General features: G+C 40.2%; 1 protein-coding gene and 1 long non-coding RNA gene across 2 annotated transcripts in view; one reads left to right on the top strand and one right to left on the bottom strand.

Moving 5' to 3' along the window:
• The window catches only part of LHFPL3 (LHFPL tetraspan subfamily member 3), a 580,464-nt gene that overhangs the window by 492,849 nt on the left and 62,332 nt on the right, over positions 1–25,283 (bottom strand). The gene's annotated exons all lie outside the window — the stretch shown is intronic.
• Positions 13,707–20,576, top strand: LOC122233201. The gene is made up of 3 exons (XR_006210709.1): positions 13,707–13,786; positions 14,927–15,052; positions 20,355–20,576. It is a non-coding gene; the product is annotated as an uncharacterized LOC122233201 (long non-coding RNA).

The following is a 25,283-nucleotide window of genomic DNA, read 5'->3' on the forward strand; positions in this document are numbered from 1 at the left end:
CTCTCTGCTGTCAGCACGGAGCCTGCTTGGGATCCCCTGTCTCTGTCTCTCCCTCTCTCTCTCTCTCTCTCTCTCTCTCCCCCTTTCTCACTTCCTCTCTCTCTCTCTCAAAAATAAACTAAATATTTAATTAATAACTAAATAAAATCTTTGCTTCACTTGGCTAAGAGTAAAAATTAAAGAGATTCTTATTTTAATTAAAAAAATTTTAATGTTTATTCATTTTTTGAGAGAGAGAGAGAGAGAGAGAGAGAGAGGGAGAGAGGGAGGGAGGGAGGGGCAGAGAGATAGGGAGACACAGAATCTGAGGCAGGCTCCAGGCTCTGAGATGTCAACACAGAGCCTGATGTGGGGGTCAAACCTACAGACCATGAGATCATGACCTGAGTCAAAGTCAGACGCATAATGGACTGAGCCACCAAGTCAGTCTCTCTCTCTCTCTCTCTCTCTCTCTCTCTCTCTCTCTCTCTCAAAAATAAGTAAGCATTAAAATTTTTTTTTTCATATGAAAATCATTCTTAGATAATAAGCCATATAAAACCAGGTGGCAGGCCCAACCCCTGCTCTAGCCAATCCCTGCTCTAGCCAATGCCTGTTCTAGCCAATCCCAGGTCTAGTCAATCCTTGCTCTAGCCAATTCTTGCTCTAGCCAATCCCTGCTGTAGCACAGGAATAGCACCTCCACTCTAGAAGGTCTGTCACAGAAAGAGAGAAAGCCTCACTGAGGACATGCTTTGATCCCCAGTGGCACCAAAACCACAAATTCTAGCAAAATCCTGGAGGGTCACCTTATACTCTTCCCCACCCCCCCAAAGCTATCTTTAACCACATTTTAAAAAATGGTATAGGGGCACCTGGGTGGCTCAGTCTGTTAAGCATGGGACTATTGATTTCTGCTGGGGTCATGATCTCACTGTTCATGAGATTGAGCCCCGGGTCATGAGATCAAGCCCTGTGTCAGGCCTTGGGAGGACCCAGCTCAAATGCCCAACCCTTGCCTGGTGGCAAAGTTTTCTCCAGAATATCTGTGCTGAGCCTGAAAGAGTAGAGTGTGACGGCTAAGGTGAGCTAGAACAGCACGCGTGAAGACCACTGGCAAAAGCCCTTGGCTAAGTAAGCGTAACACCGTTTCCTAATTTAAACTTTTGTTTCTATAAATTGACTTTAATTAGGTTGCAGGATCCACCTCCCTGAAATTTGGATCTGGAATGTTCGTGGAGTAAGTGAGGAGACTAATAAGTAATAATAAAGAGGTCTTTTATGTTTTATTTGCTCAGAAAGCCCAGCGTTTAAAACCAGCACTATTTCCAGCGGGAGTAAATATTTAGCCGCCCAAAGTATTCACTGGTTGGAAGCCTTTTGATAACCTTTTTGAGTTTATCCTGTTATTTTTTATTATACTCATGTGGCATCATGCTATATAATTCCTCTTTCTTCTTGGTGTTCTACACCTTTTAAACGTTTGTAGAATGCTATCATCACTCCCCTGAGTCACTTGTAAACAAAGCTAGACATTCTTTGCTACTTTAATCTTTCCTCGTAAATTAATTCCATTGTTCCCTTAATAATTTGTATTGTTTGTTTTCTCCTCACCGGATTCTGTTTTTAATTTTCTAAATCTTTCTCCGAATGAAAGGTCCACAGCTGAGCCACTTATACTAATAACAAAAACAGCGAATGTGTAAGTTTAATTATGGCTGTTTTTATAAATCTAGTTTGCCTGGACTTACATTTTCTAAATATTCTCTTTCCCAAATGGAATTTCTAAAAAATATCTGGTAGTGAGTATCTTCTTTTTCCTTAAATAACATTCGTTTGAGTTTAGACTTTCTGCTGCTTTTTTTTTTTTTTAATTCTAAGTCATCCAAAAGGCTACACTTTTTTTTTTTTTTTTCCTTCTCCATTGGTCTCTGTCCTTTTCTGTTTGGTAAATACAAATTATTTTCTGGTCTTCTGAGCACTGCTGAAATTGATTTGGCTGTTTCTATTTAATTAAAATGTTAGCTTAAATGTTATGCCAAACACATTTTTTAAAAATTTCATCCTACAGTCTTTGAAAAAAGGCACAAAACATTTACTTATGCTCACAAAAATAGTCTTCTTTTCCTCCAAGAATCTCAAGGACTTTCATAAACCAACTGGAGAGCCTGGATGTCTCAGTCGGTTAAGTGTGAGATTCTTGATTTCTGCTCAGGTCATGATCTCACGATTCCTGAGATAGAGGCCCCCCCACCCCTCCACTGACGCCCCCTCCCCCACCCCACCACATTGGGCACAGAGCCTGCTTAGGATTCTCTCTCTCTCTCTCTCTGCCCCTCCTCCACTTGCATATGCATGCTATAAACAAACAAACAAGCAAACAAACTTTAAGGGAAAAAAAACCAATTTGGGGTAAATACTAGGAATGGGCCTAGAATAGCCATATTCTATTGTGTTTAGAGTCTATGGCTGAGAATACTGATTTTCTCCACACATAATTCATTAGTTGTGCTACTTCAGATTACCATGTAGGGAGTGAGAACCCTTGCTACTGACAGGGGAGAGGTGAAGTGACCCAACTGCCAAGCCCAGGACTAGACTAGACCAGCCCAGACTCGAACTGGTTCTGGAGCTTCCTCTCTATCTAACAAGAAAATGTACTTCTGTAGGAGTCCCGTGTAGATGTCAATATATAAAAGTCATAGCTCTAAATTCCAACAAGGTAATAAGGCACACTGAGAGCTCAATAAATCTTTACAGATGGCGGCTGTCCCCACCACTGGGGAGTATTTACAAAATAACTCCAGATGATGTATAATGGAAGAATCATAAACAGTTGTTGTGAAAGGTTTGGAGAAGCAGGTTGAAAATTTTTAGATGACAATATTGAGAAACGTTTTTAAATGCCTGCGTTTTCCACAGGAAGTACAGAGGCTGGACCATTTAGATAGTGTTAAAGGGTATTTAAGTTTGTTAGCTTGGCTGAGTGAAAAGGGTATGGTCTTCAGGGTCAAATCTCTAGAGTTTTTAATTTATTACTTATGCGATGTGGTAAAAATCAGATGACAGATAATAGAAGACTGACATTGCTGGACAAGCATTACTCATAAACTGAAGAACCTCAGAAGGATCTATGTAGAGTATGTCATTTTCTTTTTCTTTTTTTTTCTTTTTTTTTTTTAACATTTATTTATTTTTGAGACAGAGAGAGAGCATGAACGGGGGAGGGTCAGAGAGAGGGAGACACAGAATCTGAAACAGGCTCCAGGCTCTGAGCCGTCAGCACAGAGCCCAACGCGGGGCTCGAACTCACGGACTGCGAGATCATGACCTGAGCCGAAGTCGGACGCTCAACTGACTGAGCCACTCAGGCACCCCGAGTATGTCATTTCTTTATTAAAATGGCAATCAAATGGCTTACCGCGAGTAACTTTAAGAATAGGCCCCTAGGTAGCTGAGAGAATGGACCTACCAGATAGGGTAAATTACATTCTCCCATTAAACACTGGACAAAATCTCCCAAATACAACTTTAGTTGCAATTTAATTCATGCCAAACCATTCTTTCTAACAAGTTAATTGGCAGGTTCACACACTTCTTGTGTCTCATCATCACAGCTGAAAACGCATGTCTTCTTTGAACTTCAATAACTAACTCAACCCTGTGAAAGGCTGCTCAAAGATATTAATCTGAGAAAACACATGGCAGGTCAAGTTCCAACTCTCTCATAGAGTCTTTATACAGCCCTCAATACATTCCCTAGGATACCTGGGGTACCCAAAAACACTCTCCAGGGTAACATAATTGCCTTAAGAACAGAAGAACATAATGGGATTCTCAGACAATTGACTCTGATTTCACCAAGTTATAGAACAGATGTGAAAAAACCATCAGAGCAATAATAAATGATAAATAATAATCTTAAATTACTCAGCAAAAGTAAAATTGCACAAAATACCAGCATTTGCTCTAATTTCAACCAATTTGAGTGCCTACATATTCACTCTAGCATCCTGAGGACTCCGGATGTCCACGGAAGGGAGAGGATTTGGGGGCAGCAGCACTGGACCAGCTCACAGAAACCGTCCCTCAGAAAACCCCACAGGAAACGACATCTATGCTTCCAACTTTGCCACCTTTCAGCTGCACACAGAAGCGCCTGGAAACCAGTGTTTTTGCTCCAACCATGGCTGTTATCCCAGGCGACAGGAAAGGAATTGACCACTTTTGTGGTCTACTATATCTACTATATGTCAGACCGTGTGGTAGGTCAGGAATATCAAAACCAGTATGACTTATTCCCTGCTCTCTAGATGCTAAGGCCAACAAGGGAGGAAACCTGGCAAACAAATCATAGTAAGACAGTGTGATAGGAGCTGTGATATAGGGACACGCAGCTTCTATGACAGCACGCAGGGGACGCTCTTTTTGTCAGAGAAAGTTTCCTGAAGGAGGGAAAACAGAAGCTTGCCAGTGAGGAACAGAAGAGTAACAGTGAAAAATGGCACACGGCAGCTGCCCACTAGACTATAATAAGGTGTGAAAGGCAAGAAGACTGGGCTTGAACTCCTTGCTAAGGGCTGGAAGACACTAAGAAGTTGCCTTATGAGAATTAAATGAGATAATACTTTGTAAGCTGCAAATTTACAGAAATGCTTCGTAAACCAAAAAGCACCAAAAATGTTAGTTACTGCTTTCACTGGGACAGTTTTTCACTGCCTCCTCACTTTGTCCTAATTTTGCCACAAAACAGGAAAAAAGACATGTGAAAATAATATGAAAAAATGATCCAGGTGGAACAGCAATAGATTGCTAACTCTGACCAAAATTACCTTTGCATGTGCGATATCTGTGTTTCCTCTGTTGAGGAAATATTCCAACACAGAGAGTGATCCCCAAAGCTCTGTCTTTCCTCATGCTTTTCACATTAGAGATGATACACAGTCACTTCCAATGGGAATGGAATGAACTCTGAACAAGTGGAAAGAGTACTGTGAACTTCTTACAAACTGGTGGCGACTCATTCATGTGGTTCATCTGGAACCAGTGACTGATAAGACCTTCACAGGAGGATCCTGTGTAGTTGTGATATTTATGTTTTAAAAAAAAAAAAAAGCTGAAGAGACCTACCAAAACCCAAAAACAAAACAAAACAAAAACCGGTTCAATGAATAGAAAATAGTACCCATGCTAAAAATTAAAAGGGGTTGGTTTCTCATCCTGAAAGAGATAAATTTAAAATAAACGTTCGTCCTTTCTATTATGAGGAACCGTATGTTGAAGTGGTTCTGGTGTTTGCTATCTCCATGGAGCTCAAGATAAATTGTTTACCCACAGAAGCCTTTACTTGTGCTGTTTGCTTAACACAGAACGCCTTTTCTCTGCTCACTGTCATATGCCCACCTCCCTTTGAAGCCCAAATCTACCTCCTTTTTAAAAAAATGTCTTAGGGACGCCTGGGTGGCTCAGTCGGTTAAGCGCAGTCGGTTAAGCGTCTGACTTCGGCTCAGGTCATAATCTCACGGTCCGTGAGTTCAAGCCCTGTGTCGGGCTCTGCGCTGACAGCTCAGAGTCTGGAGCCTGCTTCGGATTCTGTGTCTCCCTCTCTCTCTGACCCTCCCCCATTCATGCTCTGTCTCTCTCTGTCTCAAAAATAAATTAAAAAACATGAAGAACAAAATTTGTAATGTTTATTTATTTTTGAGAGAGAGAGGTAGTGGGGGAGGGGCAGAGAGAGAGGGAGACACAGAATCCAAAGCAGGCTCCAGCTCTGAGCTGTCAGCACAGAGCCCAACGTGGGGCTCAAAGCGATGAGCCGTGAGATCATGACCTGAGCCGAAGTCGGACACTTAACCAACGGAGCCGCCCAGGTACCCCAATCATCATCTCCTTTTTGAACCACACACTCTGGTTTATTCTCCTGCACACCACTTCTTTTCTGCTTGTTCACCGCCATCTGCTTTTCAAGTAGTAGATGCTTCAGCAAGTGCTTGCTGAACAAGTGGGTTATTGGAGGGTAACAAACGTGCCTTCTGACCTTAGGATGTGTGTGCAGAAGGACAGACTGCTCCCAGAGAAGGGGTAAAGGAAGGTGCTATCACTTGGGGAAAATGAGGAGGTGTGAGAAAGTAGGTGAAGACTTTCTTGACCAATAGTTTCATTTTTGTCCCATGCTGCCACTGCAAACATGGTCACCACCTCCCAAGAATTCTGAGGAATGTCTCAAGGGTCTTGGGTTTTCTTAGGTGGTGGGCAGAGAAGGTCAAATATCAGGTACAACTTAATCTCAATTCATATAAATTTTCAATAACTATGAAAGTCAAAGTCAACCTGCTGAAGTGGTCTGTTGGGTGATGAAACTGAAAAAACAAGAAGATTCTCAAGTCTTGGTGTTGCAGCTACAGATTATTTCTTAGAATGTTAAATGATGTAAAATTATAGCCCCTAATTTTACTTTAAAGGAATTTGTATAACTTTATTGGAAAACTCACTTGTTACTAATCACTTTAAGTGCATCCTGAACACTATAAGAATGTTATTTATGCTCTAATATTATCACGTTTGACTTTATCTTTAGTCTTCTCTGATTTCAGCTTTTTATTAGGACTCCTCTAATATATTAATCTGATGCTTTTCAACCCAGCCAAGCAACTAAAAACTACAGGTAAAGAGTGAAGAAAATCTCTGCACACTTTTTGCCTGCTTTTACCTTTCTTAATTCTTCATATTTGTGTTGTTATACCATATTTCATAGTAAAAACACAGGAGATCTAATGAAAAGTATGGGTTGGAGAAAAGAGGATGCCCTGATGTCCCTAGATTGAGTATTATAGCCCTGTCACTCCTGTTGAGGAACTCAGAGTAAAGCACCATGACTCGACCATTGCTGGCTGCACAGTCTGTCAATCTCTTATCAACTTTCCCTGGTACCCTAGCACATCCATTCCTTGGGAGTCCTTCATTCCTGGGCTGTTATTTCTCTTAGGTCAATGCTATTTCATGTCATTTTGTGCCATCTCCACTTCCCTGCATTTGATCTCCTCCATGACCCCCTATAGCAGTGGGCTTGGTGACGCCATTTTGTACAAACCTAACATAAGGTGGGCAACTGAAAACAAATGGCCCAATTCCTTTTCCTAAGATTCTGGAATAGGTCCAAGAGAAAGTTGGTCCTTCTTGGTGTGGCTGAACATGTAGGCTTATGAACACAAATTCAGAGGATGGAGTGGCCAAGTTTTCTACCATGTAGATCCAAGGGTGGGGAAAGGTGCTGACAGAGAAGAATGAGGAAGAGGAGTCTTGGTGGTCTTCCAAAAGTCCCTCCTACAGGCCCACCTGCCTTCTTGGTCTTGAAGCCAGTAAGACAACCTGGGCTTTTGATTCACTTGCCTATTTCTGGCACTTTCAGCCGGAAAGAGCCTTTGTTAGTTTACACAGATCCATAAAAATCAAGGTTTTATTTTTGAGGGTATTATAAAATCTTAAGCTAGATGAAGGCCATAAACATTAGGAAATAAAGAGTAAATTGTCACTATGATTTATTCCAATATGTGAAATAACCAGGCATCCTAGAAAACTTCAGGCCGAGGAAATCTACTCTCATCAAGTATTGAAATCTATTCTCATAAAGTATGCTTGGGACCCAGCAGAAATTAAGACAGAAAAATGCGGAAGAAAGTCAGTATCTCCATGGCAGACAATTTGTTTCTTCCACCTGTTACACAACTACTCCCACCTCTCCTGACCACTGCTTCTCCCGCCAGTCAGTGGGCCCTTCTGATCACGAATTAAAACTGTGGAGTGTCTCTGGGGTAAGAGTAGAGGAGAAAGTCTGAGAGTAGGTGGCAAAGAAATTGGCCTCCCGTTCCAGAACAGATTACTCCCTGTAATGATACAAGTGACACAAGGGGCAGACTGGCTGGAGCACGCAGGTAAGTCACAGAACGTGCAGAAGGATGTACGCACGGCAACAGACAGGAGGGTTCAACTACTGCAGCAGTGACTGAACTACTCTGAAGTGACAAACCATAGGTCAGCTTTTTTTTAAAGGACTATGGATGCATGCATTCAGGACAAATTAGATTTAATCTAAAAACCTCCAGGTTTGTTAATCATGTTAAAATAAGCCTTATTTAATATGTTATCCAGTAGTTAATACAATAAGTTTCTCATAAATCAAATCCTTAGAATCCCTTCCTCCTTGGTGTCTTTCACGGCAGTGAGGCATACAGTAGATGTTGGGTAACTGCGACAAATTTTAACTAATTTTTTAGTTCTCTGGGCAAGAACCACTGCATATGGCAATGATGATCCTTAGCAAATAATGGCAGTAATTATAACTAACTCAATTGCCTTACTAAAGCTAACTGGAATGTTTAAGAAGGAAGTATATGAAATCAATAATAATATGAATGTATATATTTAGATTTTCATCTGTAATTGCTTTACAAAATTAAGTCTCCTAACAGAAATGTAGGATAGAAAACTAACTCTAACCTAAAAAAAAATACAAGCTACAACAAATATAACATGCTTGCAAAGGATTTCTTTTCCTTTTTTAGAAATGGCTATTACTTCTTTCTGATTTTTTTAAGTAAGCTCTCCGCCCAACATGGGGCTTGAACTCATGACCACAAGATTGAGTTGCAAGCTCTCCTGACTGAGCCAGCCAGGCGCCCCTCTGATTTTTCTTTTTAAAGACTTTATTTTGGGGAGCACCTGGTTGGCTCATTCGGTTAAGCATCCAACTTCAGCTCAGGTCATGACCTCATGGTTCGTGAATTATAGCCCCCATCTGCTCTGCACCAACAGTAGAGAGCCTGCGTGGTATTCTCTCTCTCCCCCTCTCTATGCCCCTCTCCCACTCGTGTTTTCTCTCTTCTTCTCAAAATAAATAAACATTAAAAAAAAAAAACTAAAATGACTGAAACTATATCACCATGCCCATTAACTGATAATATCTCAGAAGTTTTCCTTCCAGACTTTTTTTTTTCTTTTTGCAAATCTTTTAGTTTGAGGACCGGAGTATCTATGCTACCTGGGAACTCATTAGAAATGTTGACTCTGCAGGTACCTGTGTGGCTCAGTTCGTTAAGTATCCAACTCTTGATTTCATCTCAGGTCATGATCTCACAGTTTCATGAGTTCAAGCCCCACATGAGACTGCATTGACCACAGGGAGCCTGCTTAAGATTCTCCCTCTCTCTCTCTGCCCCTCCCGCCACTCGCACTCTGTCTCTCTCAAAATAAATAAATAAACTTTAAAAAAATGTTGATTATCAGGCCCCACCTCAGCTCTACTGAATCAGAATATGCATTTTTTTTAACTTTTTTACATTTATTTATTTTTTGAGAGACATAGAGAGACAGAGCACAAGTGGAGGAGGGGCAGAGAGAGAGGGAGACACAGAATCCGAAGCAGGCTCCAGGCTCTGAGCTGTCAGCACAGAGCCTGACATGGGGCTCGAACTCACAAACCGTGAGATCATGACCCAAGCCAAAGTCGGACACTTAACTGACTGAGCCACCCGGGTGCCCCCAGAATATGCATTTTAATAAGACCCTCCAGGTTATCTGATAGACACTCTACTTGAGAACCACTTGAGTTGAGGTAGACTTTTGCTTTGCTTTGCCAAAATGTTGAGCCAGATTTTTTGGTAACAGTTTTATTGAGATACATAATTCACATACTCTACAATTCAGTCATTTAAAGTACACAAATCAGGGGCGCCTGGGTGGCTCAGTTGGTTAAGCGTCCGACTTCAGCTCAGGTCACGAACTCGCGGTCCCTGAGTTCGAGCCCCGTGTCCCGCATCGGGCTCTGTGCTGACAGCTCAGAGTCTGGAGCCTGTTTCAGATTCTGTGTCTCCCTCTCTCTGACCCTCCCCAGTTCATACTCTGTCTCTCCCTGTCTCAAAAATAAAATAAACGTTAAAAAAAATTTTTTTTAAAAATAAAGTACACAAATCAGTTTTTAGTATATTCAGAGAGTGGCATAACCATCACTACTATCTGGTTCTAGAACACTGTCATCATCCTCCCAAACAGCCTAACGATTGACAGCCACTGCCCACTCCTGATTCCCTCAAGTCCCCAGAAACCATTAATCTATTTCCTGTCTCTAGGATTTGTCTATTTTAGAAATTTTATATAAATGGAATCATCTCAAATGGGGTCTTTTGTGGCTGGCTTCTTTCACTTAGCATAATGTTTTCAATATTCATCATGCTGCAGCATATCTCAGATATATCAGTACTTCATTTCCTCTTATGGCTAAATGATACTCCATTGTATGCATATACAACATTTTGTGTATCCATTCATCAGTTGATGAACTTTATTTTTTCACTTTTGGCTATTATGACATCCATGTACATGTTTTTTGTTGTTGTTTGGTTTTTTGGGGTTTTTTTTTTGCAACTGCAAAGATTGATTCATTGATTGATTGATTGATTGATTTTGACATCCACGTACATGTTTTTGTGTGGACATGTATTTTCATTTCTCTTTGGTACATAGCTAGGAATGGAACTGCTGGGTCATATAACTTTATGTTTAATTGTTTGAAGGCCTGCCAGACTTTTTTTCCAAGTGGTGCCACCATCTTACATTCCCACCAGCAGCATATGAGAGTTTTCATTTCTTCATTTCCTCCACAACACTTGTTATTATCTGACTCTTTGATTCTAGTCATCCTACTGGATGTGAAGTGGTATCTCATTGTGGATTTGATTTGCATGTCACTGATGGCTAATGATGCTGAGTATCTTTTCATTTGTTCATTGGCCATTTGTATATCTTTCTTAGAGAAATGTCTCTTCTGATTCTTCACCTATTCTTAAATTGGGTTGCCTTTTTTTGCTGAGTTATAAGAGTTCTTTATATATCCTGCATACTAGACCATTAACAGATAGGTTTTTCGCTCATTCTGCAGGTTGTATTTTCACTTTCTTATTGATGTCCTTTGAAGCCCATTTAATTCTTGTTTCATTTTTTTTAAGAAAAAAATTTTTTTAATGTTTATTTATTTGAGAGAGAGTGTGCGCATAAATGGGAGGGGCAGAGAGAGAGGAAGACAGAGGATAAGAAGCAGGCTCCACACTGACAGCAGAGAGCCTGATGTGGGGCTCGAACTCACAAACTGTGAGATTATGACCTGAAGTCAGATGCTTAACTGACTGGGCCACCCAGCCATCCCCCAAAAGGTTTTAACTTTGGTGAAATCTAATTTATCTATATTTTTTCTTTTGTTGTTTGTGTTTTTGGTGCCATAGCTAAGAAATCATTACCCAAGTCAGGAAGATTTACAGCACTATTTTCTTCTAAGAACTTTATGGTTTTAATTCTAACATTTAGGTCTATATCTATTGCGAGTTAATTATTGTATATAGTGTGAGATAGGGGGCCCAATTTCATTCTTTTGCATGTAGATATCCAATTATTCCTTTACTATTTGTTGAAAAGACGATTATTTCCCCCATTGAATGGTCTTAACATCTTTGTTAAAAAATCAGTGGACCATATGCAACTATATGGATGAATCTAGAGGGTATAATGCAAAGTGAAATAAGTCAGAGAAAGACAAATACCATGATTACACTCACAGGTGGAATTTAAATAACAAAAATGAGCGAAGAAAAAAAGAGAGACAAACAAAAAAACCCAGACTCTTAACTATAGAGAACAAACAGAAGGTTACCAGATGGGGGAGGGGGGAGGGGGAGGGGTGAAATAGGTGAAGGGGATTAAGAGTACAAATACCATGATGGGCATGGAGTAATGTATAGAATTGTTGAGTTGCTATATTGTACACTTGAAACTAATATAACACTGGATGTTAACTATACTGGAATTAAAATTTTAAAAATAAGATAATAAGAAAATAAAAGGCAGTTAACAAAAAAAATTAAAGATAATTAATTTAAAAATGTGTATTTGTGGATTCTCAGCCCTATTTGCTGGTCTGTCTATCAATTCTTATCCCACTCCCCTATTGTTTTAAATAATACAGCTTTGCAGTTAAATTTTGTAACTGGTAAATGTGAGTCCTCCAACTCTGTTCTTCATTTTCAAGACTTTTTGGTTATTCTGGGTCCCTTACACGTCCACAGGCATTTTAGGCAATGTGTTAATTTCTGCAAAGAAGTAAACAGAGATTTTAATAGGGGTTGCACTGAGTCTGTAGATTAATTTGGGGACTATTGCCATCTTAATAATATTATGCCTTCTACTCCATGAATTATAGGATGTCTTTCCTTTTATTTAGCTTTTTAATTTTTTTCCACAATGTGTTGTAGTTTTCAGCATACAAGACTTACATTTCTTTTGTTAAATTTACTCCTAAAGTATTGTTTCTTTTTGATACAATTATAAGTGGAATTGATTTCTTAATTTTCATATTATTCATTGGTAATGTACAGAAACACAAATAATATACAACTAATTGTATATTAGCTTTTTATCCTGCAACCTTGATCAACTCATTTATTAGCTCTAATCCTTTTTGTTGTTGTTGGATTCCTTAGGATTTTCTATATACAAGATTATGTCATCTGCAAACAGATAGTTTTACCTCTTCTTTTCTGATCCTGATGCCTTTTATTTCTTTTTCTTACCTAATTACCCTGCTAGAAATTCCAGTAGGATGCTGAATAGCAGTTGTGGGAGTGGATGTTCTTCTCTTGTTCTTGATCTTAATGGTCAGCCAAGGATTGGACAGAGATTTTAATTGCCTTGAACCAACAGTCTCCCTGCCTTTGCCGAGGGGCTCTAGGTGTATACTGGGGCACACTTATAATGCTCTGAAAGTTTATAACTCTGCCTTAGTGCCTTCACTTCCTGCTTGTACAGAGCCTCAGGGTCAGTGAGACGTTAGATATTAGGAGATTCTCTGGTCTTTCTTGACATGACAACTAGATCCCATTGACTATGGCAGAACTTTTCCAAAAAAGCCTCTTGCTTCTCACATCTTCCTCTTTTTTAATTTTTTTAAAGTTTATTTTTGAGACAGGAGAGAGGCAGAGAGAAAGAGTGGGGGAGGGGAGAGAGAAAGAGTTGGAGAAGGGCAGAGACAGAGGGAGAGAGAGAATAGAATCCCAAGCAGGTTCCATGCTCTCTGGGCACAGCACAATGTGGGGCTGGAACTCATGAACTGTGAGATCATGACCTGAGCAGAGATCAAAAGTCAGATGCTCAACCAAGTGAGCCACACAGGCGCCCCTCACAACTTCCCTTTAAATTTTTGGCCAGACTCTTATTTACCCCAGTTGGGATTGTAGCCTCAGGAAGCTGTGATTTTTCAAAAAAAATTTTTTTACTATTTATTTTTTTTTATTTTTTTTAACGTTTATTTATTTTTTTGAGATAGAGAGAGACAGAGCATGAGCGGGGGAGGGTCAGAGAGAGAGGGAGACACAGAATCAGAAACAGGCTCCAGGCTCTGAGCTGTCGGCACAGAGCCCAACACGGGGCTGGAACTCAACGGACCGTGAGATCATGACCTGAGCCGAAGTCGGACGCTCAACCGACTGAGCCACCCAGGCACCCCACTATTTGTTTATTTTTGAGAGAGAGACAGAGCATGAGTGGGGAGAGGGGCAGAAAGAGAGGGAGACACAGAATCTGAAGCAGGCTCCAGGTTCTGAGCTGTCAGCACAGAGCCCAACACGGGGCTAGAACCCAAGAACCTGAGATTATGACCTGAGCCAAAGTCACTTAACCAATTGAGCCACCCAGGCACCCCAGGAAGCTGTGACATTAAACAACTGCCAGTGATTATTTCTTACCTGCAGGATGAGCTCCAAATCAGGTCAAATAATGACAATGCCCTATGAATAAAGCTTTTCTAGGGAACCTTAAGACCGATCAAATAATGACAATGCTCTGGAGATGGGCGTTTTTGAAGAGTTCGAAACCTATCATGCCCACTACAGTGACTGCGAGGCTGCTGATTTTCACAACTATCATGTTTGTGACGCTGCTAGTATTCAAGGCCACCACGAGCTGGGGACAGGATGATGGGTATAGGACAAGTAAAACTGCAATAAAGCTCACTGTTTTTACTGAGATTCAACTTTTTTTTTTTTTTGAATAGATGCTTCTCAGATTTTTGCAAGCCTTTGGTTAATTTCCAGAGTGCTGAAAAAGTTGATTTTGATTACTTTTATCAGTGCTCTCATTGCTTTTATGGAAGTGCAATTTTCAGAGGTCCATTCCAGAAGTGCTTCCTCCTCTCAAACTTTTAAAAATAAGTATTTCCAACTTACTTCTACACTAAAAGAACAAAAGAACAGAATGTGACATTGCATGCATTAATCTTCACCTTAGAAGCACTGCTAGTTCATGGTATTATAACGTAGGTAAGGAAGTAGCTCATCCTGGCAGTAAAGTAAAACTCACTCGATGTTCTTGAATGAATAAGTGAATTGGTACATGAGTGGCTGAATGAATGAGGGACTGAACACATGCGTAAATGATGAATGTCCATCCTCCCAGGGACCTCAAGTGTCATCAGGAGAGGCAGGCTGGCTGCGTACCAAAATGCCTTCTAGAGAGACAATCATTATCTTGGTGATTTTACTCTGGTGCCAAGTCTGGCCTTCAGCTTTGCAGACTCAGCTGAAAGCCAGTCTGTCAGCACATAAGTGGGGCCACATCTCCCGGACAGCTTCTCATTAACCCAGCTCAGTGAGATTGGAATGCTAACGTATTAATTTACAGTAAGAACTCTAAATACCATGGGGACCACAATATCAGTTGGTCTAGTGCCTTTTCCCCCTGTACGTGGATCTATATGGGAACACATCCTTTTGAGTAGCCTGTCAGGCTAGCACAATGAGAAAAGGACAATGAGAAATGTTATAAAATTCAAATGTGTAATCATAATTGGGCTACTGAGGCCTAAGAATCTATTAAAATCTTAACTTCTGCCTTGTTTCTGTTGCTTTAGGAGACTGGAAATAATGAAAAGAGCATTTCACCATGGAGGATCTAAGCCTCTTCTTACCTAGAGAAGGAAAGGGCGGGAATAAATGCCTTCTTGATGCTTCTTGGGACCACCCTCCGCCTTTTTGTGGTAGGTTCGGCCCTGCGAGGAGAAGTCAAGCTCGGAAGAAGGGGAAAATGTTCTTTTGAGAGCTGAATGGCTATTGCTACAGGTCAGACAACAGATGATGTGCTTAAAAATAATTCTACAAAGCCCACAGAAACAAGCCTTACTGATACTGAAGATTCAAAACTAGCCTTTAATGCAGAGCCATTAGACCTCCTCAACTCCCGCTGATAACAAGACAAAGAAAAAGAAAAGTGCCACTACCTTTTCTTGCATGTTTAAAGCTTTCTTTTTATTAGCTGGGGTGGGTAGGCAAGGTGCACGGGGGGCAGGAGGGAGGGAGGGGCGGGTGGGTGATGGGTATTGAGGAGGGCACCTTTTGGGATGAGCACTGGGTGTTGTATGGAAACCAATTTGACAATAAATTTCATATATTGAAAAAAAAATTTAAAAATAAAGCTTTCTTTTTAAGCAAAAGGAGCAATTCCTATAATCTTACCTTCAGCCTTTAAATACTGTCAAAAAGAGCAGCAAACTCACAACAAGGTCCAGGCTTACCCAGAGCAACATCTTTCCATCCAGAAATCAAATGAAGTTAAAATGTAGCTCCTTAGGAGAAAAGAAACAGTTCCTTTATAGCAACACTTTGAAAGAGAAGCCAGGTGCTGTGTATTCAATCAGCAAATGCTAATGAAATGCTAAGATCTGAGGGCAAAAACTGTTAAACAGAAGATCTTAAAATGCTGGTTCACACAGGGTCTATCCATCAGGAAGAGCTAACTATTATAAATGTCTATGCGCCAAATACCCGAGCCCCCAGATATATAAAACAATTACTCATAAACATAAGCAACCTTATTGATAAGAATGTGGTCACTGCAGGGGACTTTAACACCCCACTTACAGAAATGGATAGATCATCTAGACACACAGTCAATAAAGAAACAAGGGCCCTGAATGATACATTGGATCAGATGGACTTGACAGATATATTTAGAACTCTGCATCCCAAAGCAACAGAATATACTTTCTTCTCGAGTGCACATGGAACATTCTCCAAGATAGATCATATACTGGGTCACAAAACAGCCCTTCATAAGTTTACAAGAATTGAAATTATACCATGCATACTTTCAGACCACAATGCTATGAAGCTTGAAATCAACCACAGGAAAAAGTCTGCAAAACCTCCAAAAGCATGGAGGTTAAAGAACACCCTACTAACGAATGAGTGGGTCAACCAGGCAATTAGAGAAGAAATTAAAAAATATATGGAAACAAACGAAAATGAAAATACAACAATCCAAACGCTTTGGGATGCAGCGAAGGCAGTCCTGAGAGGAAAATACATTGCAATCCAGGCCTATCTCCAGAAACAAGAAAAATCCCAAATACAAAATCTAACAGCACACCTAAAGGAAATAGAAGCAGAACAGCAAAGGCAGCCTAAACCCAGCAGAAGAAGAGAAATAATAAAGATCACAGCAGAAATAAACAATATAGAATCTAAAAAAACTGTAGAGCAGATCAACGAAACCAAGAGTTGGTTTTTTGAAAAAATAAACAAAATTGACAAACCTCTAGCCAGGCTTCTCAAAAAGAAAAGGGAGATGACCCAAATAGATAAAATCATGAATGAAAATGGAATGATTACAACCAATCCCTCAGAGATACAAACAATTATCAGGGAATACTATGAAAAATTATATGCCAACAAATTGGACAACCTGGAAGAAATGGACAAATTTCTAAACACCCACACTCTTCCAAAACTCAATCAGGAGGAAATAGAAAGCTTGAACAGACCCATAACCAGAGAAGAAATTGAATCGGTTATCAAAAATCTCCCAACAAATAAGAGTCCAGGACCAGATGGCTTCCCAGGGGAGTTCTACCAGACGTTTAAAGCAGAGATAATACCTATCCTTCTCAAGCTATTCCAAGAAATAGAAAGGGAAGGAAAACTTCCAGACTCATTCTATGAAGCCAGTATTACTTTGATTCCTAAACCAGACAGAGACCCAGTAAAAAAAGAGAACTACAGGCCAATATCCCTGATGAATATGGATGCAAAAATTCTTAATAAGATACTAGCAAATCGAATTCAACAGCATATAAAAAGAATTATTCACCATGATCAAGTGGGATTCATTCCTGGGATGCAGGGCTGGTTCAACATTCGCAAATCGATCAACGTGATACACCACATTAACAAAAAAAAAGAGAAGAACCATATGATCCTGTCAATCGATGCAGAAAAGGCCTTTGACAAAATCCAGCACCCTTTCTTAATAAAAACCCTTGAGAAAGTCGGGATAGAAGGAACATACTTAAAGATCATAAAGGCCATTTATGAAAAGCCCACAGCTAACATCATCCTCAACGGGGAAAACTGAGAGCTTTTTCCCTGAGATCAGGAACACGACAGGGATGCCCACTCTCACCGCTGTTGTTTAATATAGTGCTGGAAGTTCTAGCATCAGCAATCAGACAACAAAAGGAAATCAAAGGCATCAAAATTGGCAAAGATGAAGTCAAGCTTTCGCTTTTTGCAGATGACATGATATTATACATGGAAAATCCGATAGACTCCACCAAAAGTCTGCTAGAACTGATACATGAATTCAGCAAAGTTGCAGGATACAAAATCAATGTGCAGAAATCAGTTGCATTCTTATACACTAACAATGAAGCAACAGAAAGACAAATGAAGAAACTGATCCCATTCACAATTGCACCAAGAAGCATAAAATACCTAGGAATAAATCTAACCAAAGATGTAAAAGATCTGTATGCTGAAAACTATAGAAAGCTTATGCAGGTAATTGAAGAAGATATAAAGAAATGGAAAGACATTCCCTGCTCATGGATTGGAAGAATAAATATTGTCAAAATGTCAATACTACCCAAAGCTATCTACACATTCAATGCAATCCCAATCAAAATTGCACCAGCATTCTTCTCGAAACTAGAACAGGCAATCCTAAAATTCATATGGAACCACAAAAGGCCCCGAATAGCCAAAGTAATTTTGAGGAAGAAGACCAAAGCAGGAGGCATCACAATCCCAGACTTTAGCCTCTACTACAAAGCTGTCATCATCAAGACAGCATGGTATTGGCATAAAAACAGACACATAGACCAATGGAATAGAATAGAAACCCCAGAACTAGACCCACAAACGTATGGCCAACTCATCTTTGACAAAGCAGGAAAGAACATCCAATGGAAAAAAGACAGTCTCTTTAACAAATGGTGCTGGGAGAACTGGACAGCAACATGCAGAAGGTTGAAACTAGACCACTTTCTCACACCATTCACAAAAATAAACTCAAAATGGATAAAGGACCTGAATGTGAGACAGGAAACCATCAAAACCTTAGAGGAGAAAGCAGGAAAAGACCTCTCTGACCTCAGCCATAGCAATCTCTTACTCGGCACATCCCCAAAGGCAAGGGAATTAAAAGCAAAAGTGAATTACTGGGACCTTATGAAGATAAAAAGCTTCTGCACAGCAAAGGAAACAACCAACAAAACTAAAAGGCAACCAACGGAATGGGAAAAGATATTTGCAAATGACACATCGGACAAAGGGCTAGTATCCAAAATCTATAAAGAGCTCATCAAACTCCACACCCGAAAAACAAATAACCCAGTGAAGAAATGGGCAGAAAACATGAATAGACACTTCTCTAAAGAAGACATCCGGATGGCCAACAGGCACATGAAAAGATGTTCAACGTCGCTCCTTATCAGGGAAATACAAATCAAAACCACACTCAGATACCACCTCACGCCAGTCAGAGTGGCCAAAATGAAGAAATCAGGAGACTATAGATGCTGGAGAGGATGTGGAGAAACGGGAACCCTCTTGCACTGTTGGTGGGAATGCAAATTGGTGCAGCCGCTCTGGAAAGCAGTGTGGAGGTTCCTCAGAAAATTAAAAATAGACCTACCCTATGACCCAGAAATAGCACTGCTAGGAATTTATCCAAGGGATACAGGAGTACTGATGCATAGGGGCACCTGTACCCCAATGTTTATAGCAGCACTCTCAACAATAGCCAAATTATGGAAAGAGCCTAAATGTCCATCAACTGATGAATGGAGAAAGAAATTGTGGTTTATATACACAATGGAATACTACGTGGCAATGAGAAAAAATGAAATATGGCCTTTTGTAGCAACATGGATGGAACTGGAGAGTGTGATGCTAAGTGAAATAAGCCATACAGAGAAAGACAGATACCATATGGTTTCACTCTTATGTGGATCCTGAGAAACAACAGAAACCCATGGGGGAGGGGAAGGAAAAAAAAAAAAAAAAGAGGTTAGAGTGGGAGAGAGCCAAAGCATAAGAGACTGTTAAAAACTGAGAACAAACTGAGGGTTGATGGGGGGTGGGAGGGAGGGCAGGGTGGGTGATGGGTATTGAGGAGGGCACCTTTTGGGATGAGCACTGGGTGTTGTATGGAAACCAATTTGACAGTAAATTTCATATATTAAAAAAAAAAAAATGCTGGTTCATCTGTATATCTGGTCAAAGGAAGAACACTCACAGGGGCCAATTAGCATGTACATTAAAAACATTAACTTTAATGATGATTGACAAGGCCAGCCTCTGTCTAAACAGATTAGGAAGGCTCTACTTTGTGACAGGCACTGACATGACAGTCCTGTTCCCGAGACCCCACCTACAATTTGTCTTGGCACCAGAAACCCCGACATCGTTGTCACTGTGTTAGACAGGAGCCTCCATAAGAACTAACACCAAATCATGCACTATTCACAGGAGGAAAGGAAGGAGAGGAAAAGCACAGATATCTCAGTACTATTAGGGCTCCCCACATCTGTTACTACATATGATCCTCACAAAAACCTCACGAGGTCTAACTGTCACAGTCATGACCATGGAGGCTTAAGGCATGGCACTACGGAGCATCGGGTGTAGAATGAAACTCACTAACTTGAAGCCTGACTCTGTTATGCACTAGTGCCTTACTGTGCCTCAGTTTTTTCATCTGTGAAAGGGAGCAAATAGTGTACTTATCTCAAAGATCTGCTTTGAACAGTAGATTACTGCAGACAGGGCTGCCTTTAAGAGTGGCTGGCACGTGGCAAGGATATAACAGGTATTTTGATTAGTGGTTTTCAGATGAGAAAACGGAGCCATAAGGAAATGAGGTAACCTGCTGACAGTCATAGCAAGTAAGTGCCAGAGCCCTCAACAGTAATCAGGGCCATCTGTCTCAATGCCCAGGCATGCACTTTGCATACCGTCTCACCACAGTAAGATCTTAATGAAACTGGCTATTTTGTTTTTCAGATTTCGTTGTGGAAGTGGGACATAAGATACACAAACTGTGACCAGAAATGGGATAGAAAGAGAATGACAGTCTATAAAGATCAAGGCCAACAGTACTCAACCTTGTCTGTACAAGTTCAAAGCTCTGGATGCTCAGACCACATCCAAGAACAATTAAATCCAACATCTTTGGAGGTGGGACTCAATCACCAGTAGTTAGCAAAACTGCCCAGGTGATTTCAACGTGCAGCCAGCTTGAAGCCCGCCAGATCAGAACCACCTGGAGAATTTGTTAAATACAAATTTCTGGAGGCTCAATCGGTTAAGTGTCGGATTCTTGGTTTCAGCTCAGGTCAGGATCTCAGCGTTAGTGAGTTCAAGCCCTGCATTGGGCTCTGCACTGACAGTGCGGAGCCTACTTGGGATTCTCTTTTTCTCTCTCTCTGCCCCACCCCATCCCCCCTCCTCAAAATAGATAAACTTAAAAAAAAATTTTCAAATCCAAACTTCTGAGCCCCACCTCCCAGGGTTTCTGATTCAGTAGGGATAAGAGAAGGCTTGAGAATTTGCATTTTTAACAAAATTCCCCCCGTGATGCTCATGTTGCTGGTCCAGGGAAAACCCTTGAAGATCCACTGCCCTAGACAATGAAGAATTCCTTCTGCATCCAGGCACCTGGATGACTCTGAGGAGCCAAAATGTTTTAGGAAGGGAACTATATGAAGAGATAAGGAAAGCAAAGTATCCCAGAATGGAGACCACGGAACATGCAATGGGGAACAAAACATACTTCTGTGTACCTCACAATTTCTTTCCAAAGGCTAGCTCAGATAATAAACAAGGGTTTGCATTTTTATGCCTAGCTTTGGCTTTTTTTTCTTTTTTAATTTGAAAGAGCAATGGAGCACGAGAGTGAGCTGGGGAGAGGGGCAGAGGAAGAGAAAGAGAATCTTTATCAGTCTCCAAGGTCAGCACAGAGCCAGACGCAGGGCTTGATCCCACAACCCTGGGATCATCACCTGGGCTGAAAGGAAGAGTCAGGCGCTGAGCCCACTGAGCCACCCAGGCGCCCGTCTGGCATTTTTAATCAAATTAATATCTTTCATCATTCCACTGTGTCTGTTCCAGTGGAAGCAATGAGATTTAGATTTTTAAGTCAAAATCCATTTCCCATTATTCATTTTTCATATTTTATGGTAAATGGAGGAGCACAGCTTCAACAGGCCAATAATGGAAATAGCAGTCACAATCCTAATTTGTCAGTAGGTTTTAAGTTCCATGGGAGCAGGGACCATAGCTGTTTTACTTGCAACTTTAGAAGAATAAGTGCAGTGCCTGATATCTAGTAAACATTCAATAACTGCATGTTGAACAAAGGAAGGGATGAAGAAAGGTGAAGAGGGAAGGAAGCGAAGAGAGAGAAAGAAATCATCCATAACACAATGCAAGGCAAAGGGGGTTAAACGGGTAAGGTCGACAATAAAGAGATAATAGTCATCAGTCTTTATGTATTGAATGGCATCACATGGAAACATGGAAAAGATAAGCTTTTAAGAGTATAAGGCAGAAATCCTACAAGCTCAATAGTAGTAGAGCTTTTGGAATCACCCAATGTAACATCTGCTCATGCATACGACATTCTATGGAACTCTCTTTTTAATGGACTTGATCTGTAAATCTTGGTTAATGCGTAGAGGAGGAGCACCCACTTTAACTTACAGTCATAACTTAATGTAGTCATCAGTGATCACTATGTTTTAACCTTGTCATGTTTGTGTTGGTTTTTTTTGTTTTTGTTTTTGTTTTTGTTTGCATAGTACCTTGTTCCTTCCTTTGCAGTCTATCATTTACAACATGGATTATATTTTATTTTTTCATACCTTTTTTAATGTTTTTATTTATTTTTGAGAGAGAGATAGAGTGCAAGTGGGGTAAGGGCAGTGAGAGAGGGAGACACAGAATCCAAAGCAGGCTCCAGGCTCCGAGCTGTCGGCACAGCACACGGGGCTCAAACTCACAGACCGTAGATCATGACCTGAGCTGAAGTCGGACGCTAAACCGACTAAGCCACCCAGGCGCCCCTATTTTTCCATACTCTTTCAGAACACTTGCTATTTTAAAAAATATTTTAAGATTTTCTAACCGAGTTTATAAATTCTAAGCTAGTATTTATTTTCTCTCATAATAATTATTTGTTACATTCTACTCAATAAACAAATCTGCAATAATTAAGAATTAAATCTACACAACTGATTTCAATGTTCACAATGATGCCTTTCATGACATGAATTCCTCAAGTTTCTGGCTTTCTTTGTTTTTATTCATTCTTTCTTGGCTAGAGAATGCCTATAAGTAAAATTTTCAGGGTTGTATATAAATGACATATTTTCTAAGCCCTTCCAAATCTGAAAATGTCTTTCTGATTCCTGCAGGCATATATGGTTTAGAATTCCTCAGTCACAAATGTTTCTCCTAAAATTCTGTTGACACATGGTCTTCATCTTAGGGAGATGTCTAAGATTAACTTGACTTTTTATTCCATTGTAGGAAACCTTTGTCCCTTACTGAATGCTTGTCAGAATTTTTCTTTACTCTTGAAATTCAAAAATACCACACAGATTTTGTTTCAATTACAGCTATTTTCATTAATTTTTCCTGAAACACGGTAAACTCAATCTGCAGATTCAGGTCTTCCTTGAGCCCTGGAATGTTTTCTTCTACTTATACTATAAATTCTGTTTATGTTCCATTTCTTCTTGAAACTTCTGTTAGAAACATCCATTACCATGTGCTGGATTATTGTTTCTGATCTCAACATCTAACATCTCTTAATTTTCATCTCTCAATATATATACATATATATCCCTGCAAGTATGTTATTTTAAATAAAATCATAGTTAATATTTATTAAGGACTCACCATGCGCCCAGCACATGGATTACCTGAATGAAACTTCATAAGAAAATTCTATATGATGGATTCTTTATATCCCCATTTTGCAGGCTCAGAGAAGATACAATTATGTATTCAAGGTCACACAGCTGTTAAGCGACAGAATTGTGACAGTAAGACGATCATTGTGACGTTCGATGCTATACTCTTAACCACCAGGCTTACTAGTAAGAATATGCTATGTGTCATAATGAAACAGGTAAGACTTTATAATACCAACAAATAGGAAGCTGATTTTTCTCATTTAATCTATACCATGGACAGAATTCAAATTGTCCGCTCTACTTAGAGAATTTTCATATAACCAGTCCAGTAAATACTCAAATATGGCATTTCCCAACAAGGCAAGCCTAAGATTTGGTAAAATCTGGGACAGCGCTAGGACTGAGAACCCCAGACTATGGCTCCACCCACATCCATTGCTTCCTCTACAAAGCAGAGCAACAACCATGCTAAGAAGCCCTTTTCCCCCATTTCTATTTCCCCTGAAGTTCCAAATGGATCTACACATTTACATGAAACTTTGTGACTTCCTCCCAGAGAGTTCGGTAGCTTTTGCTCTATTAGATCATGTCCTAGAAGCATTAACTAGTGCACCTACAGAAAAGTCTATTAGTTTAATATGTTTGTTATACCACCCTCTTCCTCAGATGCCCTGCTTCCTTAGTGCCAGCTTGGACAATTAAAATAGTTGACTTATCCAAGATTTGAAAAAACAAGCACTTTATTATTTTATATATGGTACTTCTCTCAGATGCTTTCTGATCCTTAAAAAACCCCATTACTAGCCTCTTGGAATAAGGAAGGAACTCCACTCTCATGTTCAAGAAAGCATCAATAATGGACAGGCACGCTAACAAACTTACCAGGGAAATTCCCCAATGTCGGCAGTTAGTTTCGTCTGATTCAAGCTGGTCTGCACTGAGGAATGCCCAGGAAGTATGGACTATTCCTTAAAATTACTTCAAATTCCCTGAGAGACCAATTTGGAGACCTGGCTCAGTCCTGGAGCGGCATCAGGGATCTGCCAATCATTCTAGATTTCCAAGTTTGCCCTCAAAGTGGACCCGGATGGACTGAAGGAAAACAGGCAAGAAACAGCAAAGTCTGTATCTCCAGGCCATGTGGTACCATTTCTTTCAAAACTTCTGTGCAAAGTTTATAAAATAAAAGTCAGTACTCTCCCCTGATATGATTGGTTCCTGGTTTCAGATTTAGGAGCAATACAATGGATGATGTATTGGGAGACTTAAAAATATAAGTTCCCACATTCCCATGGTAATAACTAGAAATCAGAGCCAGTTTTAAGTTCAGGGGATCAATGATAACTCAAACCAGTGGACAAGCTTTTGCTAAGCCATCAAGACAAGCCCTTGATTCTGAAAATCAGCCAACCAAGAAAAGATTCACTTCAATAAGCACCACTGAGTGCCAACAAATCAGTAACAGTCTCACACACATTATCACTTCTCTAGATGATGTCAACACACTTATAAGTCTGAAAGTTCGCCAATCCCTGAACTCACCACCATCTCAAAATCCAATACAAGATTAATAGTCGGATCTGCTCAAAGCCTGTGCCTAAACAGCACAGTAATGTCTCTAGAAAACAATGAATTCAGCTTTGTCTTTTCATTTCAAAGAAAATTAAAAAAAAAGAACCCAAAGGATAAAGAAAACTATTGACAAACTGAACACTTTGAAAGATTCTATTAAAAAAAATGAAAAGGGGGGGGGCACCTGGGTAGCTCAGTTGGTTAAGCATCCAACTCTTGATCCTCAGCTCAGGTCTTGATCTCAGTGTTGTGAGTTCAAGCCCCATGATGGGCTGCACAGCTGGGCACGGAGCCTACTTTTAAAAAAAGGCACAAGGAAACTGAAAAGGCAACTCACAGACTGGGGGAAATATTCAAGATCTACATATATATCAAAGGACCAGTATCAGTGATATATGAAGAACTCTCACACCAAAATCTTACAAAAGATTTGAAACAACCC

This window comes from Panthera tigris, chromosome A2 (assembly GCF_018350195.1).
Source record: "Panthera tigris isolate Pti1 chromosome A2, P.tigris_Pti1_mat1.1, whole genome shotgun sequence".
Classification (NCBI taxonomy): domain Eukaryota; kingdom Metazoa; phylum Chordata; class Mammalia; order Carnivora; family Felidae; genus Panthera; species Panthera tigris.